This window comes from Coenobita brevimanus, chromosome 71 (assembly GCF_032717465.1).
Source record: "Coenobita brevimanus isolate Jiangsu-jjx chromosome 71, ASM3271746v2, whole genome shotgun sequence".
Lineage (NCBI taxonomy): Eukaryota > Metazoa > Arthropoda > Malacostraca > Decapoda > Coenobitidae > Coenobita > Coenobita brevimanus.
The window spans coordinates 38,991,372-39,014,290 of NC_137024.1; positions in this window are offsets into that span (position 1 = coordinate 38,991,372).

A 22,919-nucleotide genomic window follows, 5' to 3' on the forward strand; every position below is an offset into this window, starting at 1 on the left:
ACAGTTGGTGAAGATTTTGATCATTTAGTAAATATATTTACAAAAATAAAATTACTGTAATAAGTCAGTATATCATATTTGTGATGATGATGATAATGATGATGATGATGATGATGATTTTGTTGTTGTTATTATTATTATTCTTATTATTATTATAACTATTATTAATCTCGATGTTTCAGTTTGTGAAGACTGATAATTTAATAAATACTTTTACAAAAATACGAACTTCCTCATAATTCATTGTATCATATGCAAGTGAACTGGAGAGCGATTAATCTGTTAAGATGATTGATAACATATTGCTGTAGTGTGATGGTGTTAAGGATTTATGTATATTGGTAATTTGATAAGGTATTATGATTCACCCTTGACCCTTTCTTTTTTGTGCGAGGAAGAAGGAACTAAAGGCTAGAAGACCACAGATTCTCTCTCTCTCTCTCTCTCTCTCTCTCTCTCTCTCTCTCTCTCACTCAAAAAAAAAAAAAAAAAATCAAGATCCTTTCATTTCAAGATGCCTGGACACACTTTGTTTAAAAGACTGGAGGTCATAGGCAGTAGGAAATACAGACAGAGGAAGACTATTCCAGAGATGACCTGTTGCACACATGAAGGACCTGGAGTAACAGTCACCTCTTGCATTAGAGAGTTGGACAAAAAAAGGAAGAGAGTTTGCTGCTAGATGGGTGTTACGCGCCCGCCGTAGTGGTGGAGAGATGCAGGCAGAGAGTTCGGAGGAGTAGTGAGCATTGTCATAGCGACAGAAAAGAAATAAAGATGCCCCCAATGATGTGGCTGTAGCGGGGAATAGAGTATTAGAGTTATTCCTACCATGAGAGTGTTAGTGACCAGTACAGATATTAACACTTAGCCTCCAGTAACTCATTCTCAGCAAAATAAATAGTCTAAGAAGCTGGAGTAGAACACCAGAGTTGTCCCGACAGTAAGAGGGTTAACGGAATGGGTGAATATGATAGCAGTAATAATTAAATGAAAGTGCAAGAGAGAGCAGTAATTATTAAGAGGATGATTGATGTATGTAATTATGATGCGCCAATTTGTTACATTTCTACTGTGATCATTTTAACACACTCATGGTCAGAGCAGCTCTAGTACTGTATTCAGACTAAAGCCAGACGATTTTATTCAGTCAAGAGTGAATCGTAGGAGCCTGGACATGCCAATACTGTCACCATTAACCCTCTCATGGCCGGCACAACTCCAGTATTTTATTCCAGTTAATGCCAGACGATTTTTATTCAGGTGGGTAAGGTGCAGGAGCCAGAGTGTTGTTAGATTACGTTACTGCGGCAGTGTTGTGTCTGTACCTATATTGTTTAACACACTGGCTTCTATTTCACCTTCAGCTGAATAAAATCGTCTGGTGCCAACCCACAGAGAGTACTGGATTTGACGCCACCACAGCAGGGCAGTATTAACATTCTGGGCCATATTCTCGTCAGTTAATGAAGTTTCCTGACACCTCATCCTAAGCGATTTAGTTTGCTTATTGCACCTGACTGTTCTCGCCTGTGTTGTATATACTTGTGATGTCACCGCACTCTTCATAAATAGCGAACAAAAGGATATCAACTGGCCGGATCCAAGAATAAATCGCTGAGAAAGAGGTGTTAGGGAGCTTCCTCAATCGACGAGACTACGACCCTAGGCTGCTGTGATTCACTCTCATCAAACTGAACTATTCTGACGTTGGCTGCAATAGAGAACCACAGAAGACGCCGGGATGAGGGCAGTAATGAGCAGACTGGCGAGAGAGAGAGAGAGAGAGAGAGAGAGAGAGAGAGAGAGAGAGCAAATGCGAAGAGCATCGGAAAAAGCAGAAGTAACAGGTCCTTCACTTCAATGACTTATTTTGTACCTTCACCTGAATTTTTTTTTTTTCCTTCATTCTTTCCTCTTCCTTCTGCCTACGGGTGACTTTACACTCCCTCTTCTGTCTTTCTTTCCTTCATTCTTTCCTCTTCCTTCTGCCTACGGGTGACTTTACACTCCCTCTTCTGTCTTTCTTTCCTTCATTCTTTCCTCTTCCTTCTGCCTACGGGTGACTTTACACTCCCTCTTCTGTCTTTCTTTCCTTCATTCTTTCCTCTTCCTTCTGCCTACGGGTGACTTTACACTCCCTCTTCTGTCTTTCTTTCCTTCATTCTTTCCTCTTCCTTCTGCCTACGGGTGACTTTACACTCCCTCTTCTGTCTTTCTTTCCTTCATTCTTTCCTCTTCCTTCTGCCTACGGGTGACTTTACACTCCCTCTTCTGTCTTTCTTTCCTTCATTCTTTCCTCTTCCTTCTGCCTACGGGTGACTTTACACTCCCTCTTGTCTTTCTTTCCTTCATTCTTTCCTCTTCCTTCTGCCTACGGGTGACTTTACACTCCCTCTTCTGTCTTTCTTTCCTTCATTCTTTCCTCTTCCTTCTGCCTACGGGTGACTTTACACTCCCTCTTCTGTCTTTCTTTCCTTCATTCTTTCCTCTTCCTTCTGCCTACGGGTGACTTTACACTCCCTCTTCTGTCTTTCTTTCCTTCATTCTTTCCTCTTCCTTCTGCCTACGGGTGACTTTACACTCCCTCTTCTGTCTTTCTTTCCTTCATTCTTTCCTCTTCCTTCTGCCTACGGGTGACTTTACACTCCCTCTTCTGTCTTTCTTTCCTTCATTCTTTCCTCTTCCTTCTGCCTACGGGTGACTTTACACTCCCTCTTCTGTCTTTCTTTCCTTCATTCTTTCCTCTTCCTTCTGCCTACGGGTGACTTTACACTCCCTCTTCTGTCTTTCTTTCCTTCATTCTTTCCTCTTCCTTCTGCCTACGGGTGACTTTACACTCCCTCTTCTGTCTTTCTTTCCTTCATTCTTTCCTCTTCCTTCTGCCTACGGGTGACTTTACACTCCCTCTTCTGTCTTTCTTTCCTTCATTCTTTCCTCTTCCTTCTGCCTACGGGTGACTTTACACTCCCTCTTCTGTCTTTCTTTCCTTCATTCTTTCCTCTTCCTTCTGCCTACGGGTGACTTTACACTCCCTCTTCTGTCTTTCTTTCCTTCATTCTTTCCTCTTCCTTCTGCCTACGGGTGACTTTACACTCCCTCTTCTGTCTTTCTTTCCTTCATTCTTTCCTCTTCCTTCTGCCTGTGGGTGACTCTACACTGAGTGACAAGCCAAATGGTTTCCTGTACACCAGGAAACTATTTACTACGCTGGGTGGTAACCATATAACCAAATTTTGGCGCCTGGTGGTTTAGTGGGTAATATTGTGCTCCAATCGGATTGAGCCGGTGAAGGTTTATATCCAAGGAGTGGTTGGGGTTTATTGGTCACGTAATGCCACTCAGGGATGAATGAGGCTGGTCACTCTCATCTTAAATGTCATGACCAACTGCCTAGCCCCGGGCTCCTACGCTCCTCATGAGGCAACGTAGGATTGGATGATGGATGGATTGATTATTATTATTATTATTATTATTATTATTATTATTATTATCTATTTTGTTTAGGGAGGATCTCTTGTAGATTAAAGATTTAGCAGAGTTTTTGCTGCAAGTCTTCGGTACCTGAAGAGAATCATGTGGTAATAGCAAGATTAACCTCTTCAGCCTGAGAGTCAATTTTTCATTGGATTATTGCCATTCCTGACGATTTTATTCAGCTTATGATAGACTTTCGGGCAGGAGGGGTTAGAGGCTCCGTTAACAAGCCCCTTCAGCACGACAGGCTATTTCTGAGGTGAAGAAAATTGTCCGAAAGCAGCTAAAAAAAAAAAATAAATAAAAAAAATAAGATCCTCGTACAGAAGGGTTTAAGGGGCCCGTGAAGGTAATTTATCACTTCGGCAGTTTATCCCTCAGGCTCCTACCACCCACCCAGGTAAGGAAAATCGTCTGGCGTTAGCGGGAAGAGAGAGAGAGAGAGAGAGAGAGAGAGAGAATACCAGAGTTATTCCGATAATTGGAGAGGTTTAAAGTTTGATTAGCTAAGATGATTATTAAAGAAGTGTTAATGCGACAGTTAAATAATGTTTTGGTAATTTTGTGGAACATATTAAATTTGGTGGTAATGTGGGCAATAAACATAATAAATGGGCTGTCAAGTTATTAACCACGTCATCATGATAACGACTTATTACTGTTATTATTAGTAGTGGTAGTATTTACTGTATTATTATTATTATTATTATTATTATTATTATTATTATCTCCAGACAGTTAAATTCAGCTGAAGAAATTATTATACGCAGAGGTGTTACATTTAGCCTTCAGTAACCCCTTCAGTAAGACGGTCTTCCAGAGATGAAAGTAATTTGAATACATTAAGTGTAAACCAGTAACATACAACCTAGGGTTCAAGGAGTTAAGGGAATTAATGCAGGAACTGACCTTAAAATGATAAGCTGGTAAACTTTTGGTGATTGATAAGACACACTATATAGCTGAAAATGGTGCCAGTAATTTGAATACGCGGAAATGAATCAGTGAGAAGGTAAACACACCGGCGTAACCTCCTGGCAGTAAATCATAAGTATGAAGTTATTAAGAGAATTATTAATGGAATATATCTTAATACAGCAGTTTATGAAATTCATGCTTTCACTGTTCCAACAAAATGACGGTATTATAGTTGCAATAATGAAATCTAGTGTAGCCATTGAATTCATTCTAGGAAATAAACCAGAAACATGAAACTGAATGGTTGGAGTACAGTGGCCATAAAACGGCTATTTTATTTCTTTATCATTTATTAAACATTGTGGCCGAATATCAGGGTAATAATACATGGAAGCGATTCAGGGGATTGTAAAATTATGAAGAGAAATATTAATGTCATTTATCTACATGCGACAGTTCTTAACGCCTTCACCACGAAAGGTTTTCCCTGAGTTAAATTTATTTGTGTGGTGGTGGCAGGAACAAACACTAAACATGTCATCGTACTGAAAGGCTTCCGGGGTATTATGTATAACCCTTTCAGCACAAGAGGCCTTTCTCAAAGCAAACCAAAACCATCTGAAGATAGCAAAAACGAATATTACTGCATCATCGCATTGATTTTAACACAGGCATTTTATGACGCACCATTATAAAATCGCTTGGCCTTAGATGGACTTTAAGTATTAGACTTGTCCCGACCATGCGAGGGTTTATGGTTACAATATTTACACTCTTGTTCCTCTGCATCGCTCAGTGCAGTAAACTAGTTTGCCGTTGGCTGGACTAGAGTAGTAGAAATGTGTCATGGGTGAGTGTTATTACTGAGGTGTTATAATGGCAGTAATTCTGGTAACTGAAGCGAGTACGAGAACCGTGCAGCTATTAACCCTGTGCTTTCCCCAGAGGCAGAGAGAAGAGATAGAGTTTTCGAACTGGAGGTGTTGGAGATAACCTTCATTTACTACTAGAGATCCCTAAGTTGAATAAAATCGTCTGGTTGGAGAAAGAATAGAATTAAGAAATACGTTCTTGGGCAGTAATAAGTTAGTCTGAATTGAGAACTCTATGGACTGCACCCAGAGGTTGCCCGTCTCCAGCAGCACCATTCTCCTTTCGGGGGATAAACGAGACGAGGGACGCTTGTGTAACAGGGCAGTGGAGCCGCCTAGTTATGAATCAGTGCCATCAAGTGAGGGCGTTCCACTCTAGCACCACGCCCATGGGTTGAAGGGCATAATGTGATGCGGTAATCTGTTAAATTATATATTTTTATCAGTTAATAAAGAAACTCTTTAGGTGTTGTAATGAGAGTAATTATGATAAACGAGTGAGTAGGAGAACGGTAAATATATTAAGAGGATTATTAAAGCAATCTGCCTTAATGCGCCAAGTTCGGTAAAATACAGACCTATTATAATTATATAATAAGCCCTGGAAGTAACTGTAATAAGGAAAGTAACCGTATGTTATAACTTGTCCCTCTCATGGTTGGGATTACTCTGTTATTTCATTTCAGATAACGCCACTCGGACCTTTTCAGCTGAGGGAGTACAGGAGGCTGAGAGTGTTAATACTGCCACCATTAACACTCTCATGGGCAGAATTACTCTAGTGTTTTATGCCAGCTAATACCACACGTTGTTGTTGTTCTGCTGAGCATGAACCATAGGCATCCAAGTTTGTTAATACTGTCTTCGTTAACCCTTTGATGGTGGGGACTACTCTGGTAAATAAATTGTAGCTATTGCCATACGAGTTTATTCTGGTAAGGGTGAGTCATAGGAGCACAGCGTTCAGAGTATTATTTAGGCAGTCTGTGTTAATGCGGCAACTCAGGGAATTTACACTTATTATACTGTAATTATGTTGCTAATAAGCCATGGCAATGCTGGACTGATGATGATAATTAGAATAATAAGTGGGAGTGAGAAAGAGTGAAGGATGAAGTTGCTCACACACTTATGGTGGGGACAACTCTAGTATTCTGTTCCACCCAACGCCAGACGATTCTGTTCAACGGAATGAGTCATAGCAGCCTGAGAATGTTAAAACGATGATATTTAAGCTGATATCTAAATGCGGTAAGTTAGGTAATGTATACACCTGTTGTACTGTAACTATGTAGCCTACTAAACACTGGCAGGAGCTGTAATGATGAACACTAGGATAATAATACTTGAGGGAGCGAAGACACGAGCAGTGAAGCTGTTAAGAGGATAGTTAAAGTTATTGTGTGCTAGTATCACGGTTTGTTGGCACCTTCACACCGAGAATGTTAATAAGTTTTTATCCTTGCTATCTCTAGACGATTTTATCAGCACAGGATAAACTTCTCGAACTGAACGGGTTAGCTAGTTTCCTTTTTTTTTTTCTTTAACCCTTCACTGCCATGGACTCTCGCAAGCTGAATGAAATCGTTTGGAAGCAACATTTATTTCAAGAAGACGTTATCTTATTGAGTTAGTTAAGCTGCTGCTGCCTCACTATAAGTATTATTATTATTAATACCAGCCGCGATAACGAAGTTGGTATTGTTTTCAGTTTGTCTGACTGAAGCACGATAACTTCGCCACCGCTCAAGATATCACCACAAAAATATTCGGGTGTGTAGTAGGGAAATAAATCGATCACGAGTTTGGTTTTGATGAAAGTAGGTCATGGTCTGTGCGTCTGTTAGCAGAATAACTTCGCAACCGCTCAAGATATCATCATAAAATTTTACAGGTGTGTAGTAGGGAAGATAATCTCGTACGAGTTCAAAATTCGAGAAAGTACAGTAGGTCAAGGTCAAGGTCATATTCCTAGCCGCGCCAGATATGTATCGGCTCGCGGCTGGTGATACCCCCCTTGGGGGGCCTTTAGTTATTATTATTATTATTATTATTATTAGTAGTAGTAGTAGTAGTAGTAAGAACGCCCCATACCGTGGAGTTCTTACTGCTGATGTAGATGTTTTGGGGGAGGTGGGAGGAATCTAGAAGGCTAGCATTCCAAGACCGTTCGAGATAGAGACTTAACATTTTCAAGAGTGATGTATCTCTGCTGCAGGGTTCTTTTGGCACACAAAAGAAAAAAAGATCATAGCACTAGCGACGCACTAGCGCCTTGTATGCTATTTTTTCCATTTTTGCTCCTGCGCAGCAAAAACTACAAAATCGAATCCTTTGCCAATGTTCCAGTATGTAGTCGTCAACGTATACTAGTGCACCTGGGTATTGATACTGAGATCCAATATTTTTGAGATATTGAGGAAAATCAAAATGACCCCCTCATGCCTGAAAGCACTAACTTGGAAAGTATTTGGCCGATTATGAAAGTGGGTCATGAATGAACATGATTTGCCTAGGATGAATGACCTTAACCTTAATCTCAAGGCCACAGGTCAAAATCCATAAAAAAAAATTGTCATGCCAAAAATCCCTTGATATTATGTCTACAGTGATAAAAGTATGTTAATCTGGAATGTGGAGTTCTTTGAATATTGCTTCACCAGTTTCAGAATTCTGGTTGTTATTATTATTATTATTATTATTATTAGCGGTGGTGGTGGTAGTAGTAGTAGTATTTCTATTTAGTGACATTTACATGTAGTTTTCATTAACCTTCTCGGTAGTAGAGGTCTTCCTCAGGTGAATATGCTGTACTCGTCTATTCCGCAGCCAAAATAAAAGTTAAAATGCGTCATTGTGGTGAAGGGGTTAAAAGTTGCCGGAGGTACTGTGAAAAATGGTTATATAAATGATGGAATGGCAGTGAAGTAGAGAGCATTGTAGTTATTAAACCCCTTCACAACGATGTCGTGTTTTGTAATCCATTCTTGTTTCCTGAAGACGACTTTACTTAGCACAGGGGGAGACTTGGTGAAGAAATTAATAAAAACTATAATAAAGCCCCTCCAACTCAAAAAAAAAAAAAAAAAAAAATCAGAATGAATAAAACCGTCTGATGGTAGTTTGATTTTAAGAAAAATTCGTCCTTACAGTGAAGAGATTAACTCCTTTGCCACGCGATAAGACCCCTAAGCTGCTGGAGGTCAGTTTTTCGGTAGCCAGAGTTAAAGTGAAAAGACGTTATCACACTGAGAAGGATAAGATGATTATTAATTTGTCGTAGCTTCTTTAACAATGCCTTATTCCTAAAACTGCATAAAATCGTTTGACGGTAGCAAGACTAACGTAAACAGAAATTGTCACAGTTACGAAGAGGTGGATAGAGATTTTACGTAACCCTTTCACTGCGTGGGATTCCTTAGCCAGGTAAAGTGGCCTGGGATAGCACGAATAAAGTTAAAAAAATAAAATCTTGGTGAAGGGTATAATGGAATGCTTCAAACACCTTCAGCAGAAAAGCCTAAGGTGAATAAAAATTGCCTGGTAGGAGGAAGAATAAAAAGAAAAACTACTGAAATGGTGAGTCTCCTAGTGATTTTGGACCTCCATATTACAAGGTCCTTCCTGACGTGATATTTAACGTCTCGCAATAGAAGGAAAACAATAAAAAATCAAAATTACAATGCAGGAGTTACTGGAAATCAGGTATAATTGTTCCTTTATACAAAGGAAAAGGGGAGAGAGATGTATGTGGTAACCATAGGGGTATTTGCCTTCTTAGTGTGACTGGAAAAATATATGGTAGAATACTCATTGATAGGGTTAGGCATATGGCAGAGGAGCTAGTTGGAGAAGAACAAGGGGGATTTAGGAAGGGAAAAGGGTGTGTAAATCAGATATTTGTTCTACAATGTTTAGTGGAGAAGTATCTAGAGAAGGGAAAGAAAGTGTATGCTGCCTTCATGGCCTTGGAGAAAGCTTATGACAGAATAGATAGGCAAGGTATGTGGAAGGTATTAAGAATATATGGAGTGGAGGGGAAACTGTTGAGTGTTGTGAAGAGTATGTACGAAGGAGCAAGGGCTACGGTGCGAACGGATGGTGAGCTGAATGAGTTCTTTGATCTCAATGTGGGACTGAAACAGGGTTGTGTGATGTCTCCATGGCTGTTTAATATACGAGTATACATGGATGGGGTTGTAAAGGAGGTGCAAGGTAGGGCAGTAGATGTGGGGGTGGCTCTAATGAATGAGGGTGATATTTGGAATATTCCGGTGTTGCTGTTTGCTGATGATACAGTATTGTTGAGTGAAAATGAATGGGAGTTGCAAGGTTTGGTGAATGAATTTGGGACAGTGTGTAGGAAGAGGAATCTGAAAGTTAATGTAAACAAGAGTAAAGTTATGGTGTTTGAGAGGAATGAAGTCACAGTATGTACTGTGAGGTTGGATGGTGAGGATATGGAGAATGTGAGTGCATTCAAGTACTTGGGTAGTGTGATGAGTAAGGATGGAACGTTGGGGGATGAAGTGCGTGAAAGGGTACAGCAGGGAAGGAAGGTTGTTATTTCACTGAAAGCAGTGATGAGAAATAGGGAGGTGAGTATGGAAGTTAAGAAGTCACTGCATGATAGTATTGTGATCCCTACCCTGACGTATGGAAGCGAGATGTGGACCTTGCAAGAGGGGAACAAGTCCAATGAGTTACTTGAGAATAGCATGTGGAGTGACATGGAGGGACAGGTTGACAAATGAAGATGTAAAGGAACGTTGTGGGGTGGATGTGGATGTGGTTGAGAAGATTAGGAGAAATACACTGAGGTGGTTTGGACGTGTGGAGAGAATGGAGAATGAAAGACTGACTAAGAAGGTGTATGTAGGTGAGGTAGAGGGAGGGAGAGGTAGGGGTAGACCGAGGGTGAGGTGGAGGGATGGAGTTGAGAGGTATATGAGGGAGGGGGGAGTGAGTTGGGGGGAGGGTAATCGAATGGTGGGTGACAGAGCGACTTGGAGGCGTTTTGTCTGCGGCCACCCTTTGCGGGAGTAGGGCGTCGGGCTATAGATAGATAGAGTTGATGGATTTCATTTATTAAGGCTATTTATTTTTGTACTACCTTCAGTAAGTGAGGTGCTTCTTGCGCTAAATCATTGCGAAATAGGATGTGGTAAAATTAGGGCGTCAGCGTACTTAAATATTTTTACCCCCACTAAAAGGTTTTACTCATCATAGGATAAGCTGTACGAACCGCTGGGTCTAGGTACAACCGTCTCCATACCCGGCATCACATGAGTGACCCGAAGATTAATGAAATCGTCAGGATGTACAAGAATAAGATTTAAAAGTCATTGCTATGAAGGGAACTGTGTCCATGACAACGGTGACGTATTATTTTTGTTTGTTTTTTGCTACAGCCGGACGACTTTACTCACCTTAGGAGAGAACTTCCTTACTGAAGGAGTTAGGGAAAGCTATAAATATTTCATACCCGGATTTCATGAATTCTTTGCTTTAACTGGGAAAAAATTGTCATTTGGTAGGAATAATAAAGTGAAAAGTATGTCATGGGATTGATGGGGTAAAACACATTTGTCATTACTTCAGAAACAAACTAGTAGGCAATAGTTCTTAGGGTGCCCCGTTAACCCCTTCAGTCTGAAGACCTATTTTTAGTTTTTACACGTGCATGCCTGAAGGGCGGCTGGTGTATTGTTTTGTTCGGCGGGCGTGCAGGTGTTGACAGTATAACTCACTCCTGGGATGTGATTTTAACCAAACTTGGTATAGGTGTTGAGAATCAGCCAAGGGGAAACAACAAGAGTCAAAGGTCACGGTTGCATGGCATGCCAAACTTGAACTGGCATGAACGAAAGTAATCAATTTTGAGAAGTCAGTCAGTGATTAAGGTCGCAGAGCAAGGGCAAAGTTTGACCTGTGTGATGCTGTGTGGAAATAAAATTGCTGAAACAGTCTGATATGATTTGGACCAAAATTTGGTTGAAGGACTGAGGGTCAGCCAAGGGGTTGATTTATCTTTAAGTACAAAATGGTTAAAGGTCGTGGTGACATGGTAAGGTCAGCTTTAGCCCTTTGTATCCAGTTTACGCCATATTGTGTGGAATGGTTCAGACTATGGCATGGGTGAAGGGATTCGTTTTGAGAATACCACTCAAAGGTCAAAGTCACTAAGTGAGGTTAAAGGTCAGCGTCACATGGCACGGTCATCTTCTAACAGTTTTGATCCGATCTGGGTCAAACTTGGTGGGATCATGGAGGGTAAGGCAAGGACGAAGGAATTCGATTTTGAGAACAGTCAGTCACGGGTCAAGGTAACAAGGCAAAGCCAAATTTGGACCCGTGTCTGTGTGTGAACAAATAACTAAAGCAGTTTTGATCTTATTTGGACCAAACTTAGTGGAAATGTTGAAGGTCAGCCAAAGGGTTGACTTTTTTTTTAACGGAAGTAGTCAAAGGTCAAGGTTACATGGCAAGGTCAGCTTAATGTGGTTTCATCTGATTTAGACCAAACTTGTGGAAGGGTTAATTATGAGGTAAGGCTGAAGGAATTCCATTAGGAGAACAGTCAGTCGAAAGTCGAAGCCAAATATTTGACTATAACTAAGGCAGTTTTCATTTGATTTGAAGCCAACTTGGTAGAAATATTAAGGATCAGCCGAGAATGAAGTGATATGATTTTCAGAACAGTAGAGCAAAGATCAAGGTCACATGGGAAGGTCAATTCAGAGAGTTCTGATTCGATATGAACCAAATTGTGGAAGATAATTTGAGGACGAAGGTCAAGGTCACAAGGCAGAAATGAAGTGTTCGGCCTTAGACCAGTTGTAGGGGGCGGATGTTGCACTGTGTGTGTGTTCCTCCTTTTATTCTTGTTCTCTCCTAACTATGGAATTAAGACAAGTATCTTGAGGTGGAATGGGTAAATACAGTATGCATTATTAACGCTTCCTTTACTAGGAGACTCTGAAGTAATAGTGGGTAGTAGTAGCAACAGTATCATATATAAGCCGTCCTCTGGATTGCAGGGGCTGTGCTACTAATAGAGGTGCGTCAGTGCTGTTCATTTGGTTTCGACTCTCCCAAGACACTGTAAAGGAACTGTTGACATCCGCACATCCCCTCTCATCGATTATATATATTCAGAGGATAAATGAGAGGACTTAGCGAGGCAGGAATAGGAATCACGTGAGGGGAATTAGGAATGGGAGGCTGGGATTATTGGGGGGTGATTTGGGGAGTGGGCGCCCATATACGCTCCTCCAACCCCCCCCCCCTTCTCACTCTACATCTTACCCACTCATCCGTCCCAACCATCCACCCACTTATTCATCCACTATCTGTCCACCTCACTTTCCACTCATTCATATACTCATTTACCCTCTTCCACTTCACTCATTCACTCACCCATCCGTCCGTCGACTCGCATATTCATCCAGTCACCCAGTCATTCATCCATTCTCACCCAGCCTCTCCTTCACTCATCCTTCCATCCCCTCACCTATCTAATCATTTACTCATCCACCTCGAAATTACCTGGCATTCATGCACGTACTCATCACCATCACTTATCACCACCACCTTCACCCAAACCTACTTTGTTTACACCGATAGCCACCTCTTTCCCAGCCCCTTTCACCCACCTACAGTCCACTCACCAATCTGTTACCACCTACCGTCCACCCACTTATCTCTTATCCATATCATCTACCACCACCCACCACTTCCCACCTATCTGCCCACTTACCTACACCCACTATTACCTACTTTTTCGCCCACCTACACCCACCACTGACTACCTCTTCACCCATCTACTTCCACCTACACTGCCACCCCTTACCTGGCTAAATACGTCTCTTATTATCATCATAAGAGGAATCGTGCAGTCTTGGGAATTAGCCTCTCTCTCTCTCTCTCTCTCTCTCTCTCTCTCTCTCTCTCTCTCTCTCTCTCTCCCCCTCTCCTTCCTTCTTTTCCTCTTTTCTCCTATCCCCTTCTTCCGTCCTTCCCTTCCCTCACCTCTCACTTTTCCTCAAAGCCTTGTCGCCTTGCCTCAACCTCACACTCCATCTCAGAAGTGTTAGGGTCCATAGTCGGTCTATCCTTCTCATTCTTCCCTACATAATTCCTTTGTTTTATATTCTTTTAGTCTATTTTTATTCATTCGTCCGTACTAGCCGTTCACCCATCGCCTTTATTGGCTTACTCGTCCGTACTCATCCACTGGTTAATTAATTGTCATATTCACTCTTCCTTGGGCCTGCTCATTCATTCATTCATCTGTACTTAATCGTATATCCTTGGTCATTTGCTCGCCCATACTCATTCAAATATTCATCAGTATTCATTTATTCATTCTTTCATTCTTGTGCACTCCTTGGTCTGTATTCGTCACTTGTTTATATATAAGATGGTTCAATAAGATGTTACCAGTTCTGATTAAAGACAGTTTTATTCTGAGTGGTTACTTCTTGAATTTTGTGTAAGGAACCTGTCACAGAGGCACGAAAGTTTTGTTTGATGCAGTCTGTCTTCAGTCACATCACAATTTCTGAACATACTTCAATAATATTTAATGACATGTTCAGTCCACGCGCCATGTCTCTGAATCACAGCTCCTACACGCACGTTGAAGCATGTGATACCCGTGTCCAACATTTCACTTGGAATCCTCCTGATTTCCCGACGAATGTCCATGAGACCCCAACTATGAGTCTCCTAGGAGCATTTCTTCCTGGAAAGTCCCCTCTAAATTGCGTTGAGTGAGGATTGTCGATTTTGTCGCAAAATAGGCCTCGACATTCTTGACCCTCTCCTGCACTGAATATCGAGTGTTTGGAGCCATTGATGCTGGTAGATAAAAGATCTGAGGCTCCAACCTTGAAATGAAAAGTAAAATATTAACTATCTTGGAAATAACAATTTAGAAGTGGTAACATTTTTGGACCACCCTGTACGTCATTTTTTTTTTTTTTCCCCTCCGTACTTGCGTTTCCCGTCATTCTTCTGTCCATTCGTCCCTGTATCACCCATGAAGTTTGGTTTGCATGCATCCCTTCTGTCGTCATTTATGTCTTTATTTTTCTTTTTATCTCAGTGTATCTCATTATTTCTGTATCTATGCTTTCATTTCTCCATCTGCATCCACCCGTCAAGAGATTTACAGCAATATACGAATAAGTGTATTCATCTGTATATGTCTGTCTGCTTACACGCCCATCCATCCTATCATTCAGTTATTAGTTTATCCAACTGTCTACCTATCCATCCATCAATATATCTATCCCTATTTCTATCTTTCCTTCATTCCTTTTTGTCCGTCCTTCATTTCTTCGATCCATTCTTCTTTTGTTCTAAAGAACATATGAAGAGGGGATGACTGCAGTAGGCCAGTTTGCTCATGCTTGGCAGCTCCTACAAGAGTGTGAGTAAACTACTAGAATAAGACAAAGATATTAAAGAAAAAGTTCTCCCTCGCCCACAAAACCCTCCAGCCGAAACCGGCTGGAAAAACTGAGAAGGAACACCACGCATTAAGGAAAACTAACGTGAACATTTTGCAGGAAAGTGCGAAAGGAGAAAGGAGACTATCGTTGTGAAACATGAAAAGGAAAATTAATTAATTAATTCCGGTAATTAGGATTTTGTTTTTAATAGCCAGCCCTTACCTGTCGTATGCTTGTCTAACCTATGTTTGAATCTTGCAGTGTGAAGGGCCGCAGCTACAGCACTAGGTAGCTTATTTTATTCGTCCACTACTCTGTTGTCAAACCAGTTCTCTTTACTAAAACGAAATTTATCTTGTTTGAAATCTTTAGTTTGAGTTCTATCCTGCATGCTCACTTTAAGTACCTTGCTAATATCTTCCTTAATTATTCCCTTCGTTCACTTCACCTCAGTTAATTCTCCCCTTACTCTACTCCTTTCTAGTGAAAGTAAATTTAGTGTTTTCTGTCTGTCTTCATGTGAATGATTCCGAATATCATGTATAATTTTTGTCATTTTTCTCTGCATTATTTGTAACGAATTTATATTCTATAGAACGGGCACCAAAAATGCACAGCAGAGTCTAAATGTGGTCTTACTAATTCTAGATAAAGGTGCACTTTTCCTTTAGATGTCTTATTGCTCACGATTCGTGAAGTAAATCCTAGAACCCAAGTTACATAATTTCTCGCATAAATACACTGTTGCCTCTGTTTAAGGTCTTCACGAACCACGACCCCCTAGATCTCTCCGCGTTTCGGTTTATATATTAATTTATTTATTATTGAAGTTGTACGAGTATCAAGCATCTCCGATGGTCTTGCACACGGTAAGCACTTTACATTCTTCCTCGTTGAATTCCATTTGACAGTCTTTAGTCCATTTTGACAATATATCAAGGTCCTTTTGAAGGTTTAACACAGGCGACACTTCAGTTAATGTTACGTCCTGTTTTTGTGCCATCGACAAATTTGCTAGTGCTGCAAATGAGTCATATATATATATATATATATAATATTAGGTGACCGAGCACAATCTCTGAGGTATTCGAGTGTAGCCTACACCGCTAGCTACTAATCCATAACCTGACTTAGTGCCATTAATTAAAGCTGTCTGCTTTCGTCCATTCTTTCGGTCCTTCCTTCCTTCCTTCCTTCCTTCCTTCCATCCTTTCTTCCTCCCGTTTTGTTAGTCAGTCCTTCAGTTCATTGAACCATCCTTTCATTTGTGTGTCCTTAGATCAATCCATTCATCCATCCATTTTTTCTTTGACCGTCACTTAATCTATCCGCAAGTTACGTATGGAATGTTGTCGTCCCCCCGTACACAAACATTGCACATCAGTACTTATACTCTCACACAATGGCAATACACATATTGAATATATTTTCTGTACTGTACACGCACATCCTTACACACATGCAGACACAGGCATTGCACCTGCAGTATTCCCCCCCCCACGCACATTCGCGCGCGCGCGTGCACACACACACACACACACACACACACACACACACACACACACACACACACACACACACACACACACACACACCTCGCCTCATAATATTACACCGAGCACAATAAAGCTCTTTAGACGCTTACCAACTCCGCCCAAGGTTTTTATTCAAATTACTGTTATTATTTGAGCTTTAATCAATTGGAGAGAAGCACGGGGGGGGGAGGTGAGAAGAGGGGGAGACTGATGTGAGGGATGGGGGAGATGGGTCGGGGAAACAGGGGGAGAGAGAGAGAGAGAGAGAGAGAGAGAGAGAGAGAGAGAGAGAGAGAGAGAGAGAGAGAGAGAGAGAGAGAGAGAGAGAGAGAGAGAGAGAGAGAGAGAAGAAGAAGAAGAAGAAGTGAAAAAGAGGGAGAAAGGAAACTGGAAATGAGTGGAAAGAAGTGAGAGGAGAAGGAGGGGTGGGGTCCCAAAAGAATGGGGGAGAGGAATGGGGTTAGGTGAAAAAGTGAAAAGAAGAAAAATACAGGGAAAGGAAGGGGAGCGAAGTGAGACGAGAAGCGGATCCTGGGAGGAGTGGAGAGATCTGAGTGTAGAGACGGGAAGGAAGAGGAAAAAGGAGAAGGCTGGGGAAAGACGAGGAGGTGGACGGATGTGAAAAGGAGATGAAAGGAGAGAAGGAAAGCAGTTGGAATCTGGAAAGAAGGGAAATGATGAGAGAAACGAAGAGGAGGGAGAGGAGAAAGCGCAGGGGAGGGAGGTTGGTGTTGGCTGAAGTTAGCTGGAAGAGGTACTGAAACAGAGGGAGGAGGGGATGGGAGAAGAGAGGAGAGGAGAAACGGGGAAGCGGAGCTGGGAGATGAAGTTGACTGGTGGGGACTGTGGTCTGTGAGATGGAAGAAGGAGGGGTGGGGGAATGAGCATAAAAGGAAGGGAAAGGAAGACAAGGGGACGGGCTGGGAGATGAGATTAGTGGGAAAGGTTAGTGGTGTATGAGATGGAGGGAGGGAGGAGAAAGAGAAGAGGACGTTAGCGGAGAATGGGAAGAAGAGGTGAAGGTGGGGTGCTAGAAGTTAGAGGACTGGAAGTGAATGGAAAGGGAGAAAAGAAGAAGAAATAAGGCGACGGATGGGGGGGAGGGGTTGGAGGTTGATGGGGGAGGGGAGGGGTAATGAGATGGAGTAAAGAACAGAGAAGTGGGAGGTAGGTAGGGGGAGAGGCAAGAAGGGAAGGGGAATTTGGGGACTGAAAAGTAGGCTGGGCAAGAGAGAGGCGTGGGGGAAATGAGAAAGGGGATGGAAGAAAGGGCATGTAGATGAGGGAAGAGCAGGAGGCGGGGAAAAGAGGCGATAGGTAACTGTTGAGGAAGGTAGGGAAGGAGAAATGAAGGTGAGGGGTATAGGGGAGTTAGGTGGGAGGTTGACGAGGCGAGAATGGGAAGGTTAGGGAGGAGGAGTTATAGTTAAATGAGAGGTTAGGAATGGGGTGCGAGAATGGGCAAGTGGTATGAAGGGAAACGAGGGTGGTGGGGAAAGATGCGAGAGGGAGGGAATGAGGAAAATTGTGGGTTGGGGGGAATGAAGGTGGGGAGGAGAGACGAGAGGAAGGGAATCGAGGAGGGGTAGGGGAATGATATGGGTGAGGAGGTGGAGAGAAGAGGATCGGTGGGAGGGAGTTCGAAGCGGGGAGGACGGAAGGGGGTGGGGTGGGGGAGTAAGAGTCGAAGCACCACATAAAAAAAAAAAAAGCTAGGTATAATTCCACTGTCTCCGGCCGCTCGCCACGCTGCCTCTTCATCCTCACTTTACAAATTGCCAGGCGAGGTATTTTTTCCGGCCGGCCCCCGCGAATTTTCCCGTCCAATCAGAGTTCGATGGCAGGCGGGAACACTTAATGCAATTGAGTTGACGCAAATCCTTCATTGCAACAGCACCCGTGTTAATATATATTTAATAGATGTGCTCTGGTCTGCGTGAGGAAGAGGGGGGTGGGGGAGCGAGGGGTTGGGTTGGGGGCAGGAAGGGGAGTGGTGTTAGTGTTTCTTTCTGTTGTTTTTAATTGTGTGTGTGTGTTTGTGTGTGTGTGTGTGTGTGTGTGTGTGTGTGTGTGTGTGTGTGTATGTTTAATAGATATGCTTTGTTAGGTAAAGAGGAGAAACGTTGTTATTCTTATTTCTTTCCAACTAGAGACCTTTGTGAATGTACGCGTGTGTGTGTGTGTGTGTGTGTGTGTGTGTGTGTGTGTGTGTGTGTGTGTGTGTGTGTGTACTAGATATGCTTTGTCAAGGTGGAGAAAGGGGTGAGTGGAAGTGTTATTAATATTTTTTTATAATTTTTCACGCCGAAAGACCTCTGTTGCGAGTGTGTGTGTGTGTGTGTGTGTGTGTGTGTGTGTGTGTGTGTGTGTGTGTGTGTGTGTTAATGTGATGACTAAATTTCTGTACCTGTATGGTGGCTTTGTAACCGGAAAAAGTTGTGTTTTGACGTGCGTCGTGGTGGGTGGACTGAATGTGTGTGTGTGTGTGTGTGTGTGTGTGTGTGTGTGTGTGTGTGAGAGAGAGAGAGAAAGAGAGAGAGAGAGGAATGTAGTGATTGATAATGAAAATGATGTTTGTATGTTTCCTATCAATCCTTCTCATTATACCTGTGTTTCTGGTTAGGTGTCTGCATCTGTTTAATCATTCCTACAATTCGTCTTTCTCTGTATACATACCCTTCTCACCTCTCAGAGCCTTCATTCATCCGTCTGTATACCTAACTCCAAACTTTATAAATCTGTGTGACCCTCTCCTAGTTAGTCTTTTTCCTCATCCATCCATACATTCATCTGAGGGAGGTGTGGCTGTATTTCTGGTTGATTTTGGAGATTACGTAAAGCCTTTTCCTCTGCGATTCACATAGCACATCACATCTTAATGATCCTTTCGCACGATACTGATACAAACCATGTTGAACTGAACAGCTATATTGTACACAACATATGAGAAAATAAGGTATAAGATTGGAAATAAATCCCTGAGGAAGAGGTACTACAATGTCTCCTACGGTTTTCCTTGTAAAATATGGTCCAGAGACTAGTGTGCTGGTGCTATTAATATTCTGGGCTCGAATTCCGGATTTATAAGAGTAGATATGATTGGAAAATCTGTTATACCTCTAGTCAATATCGCTCCCCAGGCAGATGCCATAAAACACCTCCTGAGACGGTATTCAAGAACGGTTAGGAAGCTTACTAACACCTCTTCCTTACCCATTTATTTTTCATTCTGTTCCATTATTATATTAGTGTGTGTTATTAATGCAATCTATGCCGATATTGAAAAGACATAAGAAGCAAACCAGGGCATGTTAATGAGTTGGTTGGAAAATAAATCATTAAGGAAGAGGTGTTAGGGAGCCTCCTTACCCGACGACAATACGGCCCTTGATGTGGACAAAATAGCGTATAGCCTGCCATTCCCCAATAGCTTTTACAACGACACATGATTTTTATTCTGCTTAGGAAGGACCCAATAATTAAGTGAATTCATGAAGACTGTATCTAACCCCAGTAGCACGTAGTAAGAAGAAAATGAGACATGGAATGATAGTGATTAGATTAATAGAGATGTGCGCTATAACGAGCATCAATACACTTCAGTAAACCCATGACATAACACATCACTGCTCAGGACACCGCACTGTATGTGATGCCCCAGTGTAAAGCAGGGGCGTCAGTACCCAAGCAGTTGGTATGGCCGGCACACACCTCCGTCTTTGGTGTCTAAGGCCACTTATGCCGCCAGTAACATTACACCATAAAGGCCATGGACACGAAGCATAGTACAGATGACGAATGTATAATGAAATATGTGAGTAAGAAGGGAGAATGCTGGTAAGAGTGGTGAATAGAAAGTTAATGATTGTAAGAGTGATGGATGTGAGTATGCGCAGTGAATGTGTGTGATAAACGAGGCTGCGAGTGATGAATGTGACAATGATGATTGAAAGTGATGAATGTACGAGTGATGAATGTAATAATAATAATAATAATAATAATAATAATAATAATAATGTGGTTATCAGTTATGAGTGTGTGTGTGTGTGTGTGTGTGTGTGTGTGTGTGTGTGTGTGTGTGTGTGTGTGTGTGTGTGTGTGTGTGTGTGTGTGTGGAGAGAGAGAGAGAGAGAGAGAGAGAGAGAGGGTTGTAGTGGTCTAAGGTGCTAGTCAAGGGCATGTATTATCTAGGTGGCCTTAATTATGCCCACTCTCCGAACCACGGTATATGAATGGAAATTTCTCGATATTTTAACGCCATTACCGGTGTTGCTTTCAGTCGGTCACCCATTCTTATTTTTTTCAGTACTGCGATGTGTTATTTTATATTTTTCCCAGGGTACATGCATCTTTTTTTTACTTAGGAAAACCTTCAAAATATTTCGTACTGGTGGGAGCGAATGAAGACTACATCTAACCCGTCCAATTCCAAAACTGTATCCAGATCTGAGTAAATTCTTGTGACGGTAACAAGAATGCTGTACAAAAAAAAAAGTATTCAAAGTGGAGGACTTAACCTCCTAACATTGATGCGGCCATGCACTGGGCCAAGTAGCTTGGCAGTGGCGAGAAGAAAATGTCAAGACGTCATCGCTGAGAAAAGGTTAGAGATGATTTTCCAAAAATAACTCTTTTAGTGTGATTGCTCTTTCCTTAGTTGATTTGAACTATGATAACCTTGCCTCGGACCTTGACTGTACTCCTACCAAAGGGTGAGGGGGATTTAGAGTGAGTTTACTCCCTCTGTCTTATTCCTTTTATCATTTCCATTCTGCATTTTTGTGCTCACCTTTTATCGTGTGTGTGTGTGTTTTTTTTTTATTACACATTCTTGTTCATTTTTCATCTCTTTTTCCTCTTCCAATAACTTTCTTCATTTTCTTTGCTCACGGTATTTTCCGTTGTTTTCATTCTTTTTCAGACGGTGGCAGAACTCGAAACATCTTAAGGTCACTGACTGACTAGGTAAGCAAGGGACTGAGTTGTGCGTAAGTTAGCGACTGAGTTATAATGTTTTAATATTCTGAAACAGTTTTGATCCGAATTTAACAAAACTCTGTGAAATGTTGAGGGTCAGCCAAGGGGCTGACTGATTGTGTTTGAAAACACATGGTCACATGGCAAGGAATGCTTCAGCAGCTTTCATACGATTTAGTCGTCTTTGTCGAATGGTTCAGAATAAGCCAGAGATGAGGATAGACTATTAACCCATGGGGATGAAGTAAGGACCAGATGGAAAGAATATTTTGAAAGCCTGATGAATGGGAATAGAGAGAGCAGAACCACTGTAAACATGATTAGTTTTGAGAGTGTGCAGAGAAGGAATGCAGTGCCGGGAAATGTGACACTCGCACAAGTGAAGAGCGCTGTGATGCACCCGAAAAATGGGAAAGCAGCTGGGGTTGATGAGGTGTGTATGCAAAGATGCTTAAGTGTAGTGGAGAGACCGGAATGAAGTTCATGTTGGAGATATGTAAGAAGGCATGGATGAGTGAAACTGTGCCTGCAGAGTGGAAAAAGGCTGTGGATGTACCCCTGTACAAAAATGAAGGTGAGCAAAGTGAGTGCATGAATTATCGTGGCACAAGTTTATTGAGTAAGGGAGGGAAGGTATATGGAGGAATTATTATAGAGAACGTAAGACATACCAGAAGTCCTAGTGAGTGATGAACAGGGTGGCATTAGGAGTGGCAGAGGATGTGTGGATCAAATATTTGCAGTGAGACAGATAGTGGAGAAGGCTTGTGAGAAGGACTATAAGGTGTTTATGGAATTCAAGGATCTAGAAAAAGCATATGAAAAAGTAGACAGAGAAGGATTGTGGAAGGTTTTGCGCATGTACAGTGTAGATGGTAAACTGCAAAGTGCTGTCAAGAGTTTTTATGATGGTAGTGAAGCATGTGTAAGGGTTAATTGGCATCTAAGTGAATGGGTCACGATCGGTGTGGGCATGCGTCAAGGTTGTGTGATGTCCCCATGGTTGTTCAATATAGATGGGGTGATGAGAGAAGTAAAAACACGAGTAATGGAGAGGGGGATGGCGTTGGAAATGAATGGTGATGGATGGAGTATCTCAAATTTGTTGTATGCTAATGATGCACTACTACTTGCAAATACCGTATCGGACAAGAACTTGGTAGACTAGTGGAGAGTTTTGCTGATGTGTGTGAGCGGCGTTCCTTGAGAGTAGTTCTAAAGGTAGAAAAGAGTAAAGTAATGGTTACTGAGAGAGAAGGTGACTCCCAGTGCGATGTTGCAGTGAATGGAGAGAGAGATTGGAATTGGTGAGAGTTCAAATACCATGGTACAGTGATAGAAAAAAGAGGAAAATATGCAAAAGAAGTGGAAAATAGAGTGACACAAGGAAGGAAAGTAGTTGGTGCAATGAAGGCCTTCATAAGAAACAAAGGCTTGAGTGTTGCAGCTGTACGAGGCTTTCATGAATGAGTGTTAGTGCCAGCTTTAACATATGGATGTGAGACTATGGTGTGGCATGAAATTGAAAAGTCAAGAGTGAGAGCAGTGGAGATGGGACTGCTGAGGAATGTATGTGAAGTACAGAGAGTGGATAGGACACGAAATAATGTGATTCGTGAAAGATGTGGAGTGAGGAAGTCTGTGGACACCAGAATCGAAGAGAGTGTGCTGAGATGGTATAG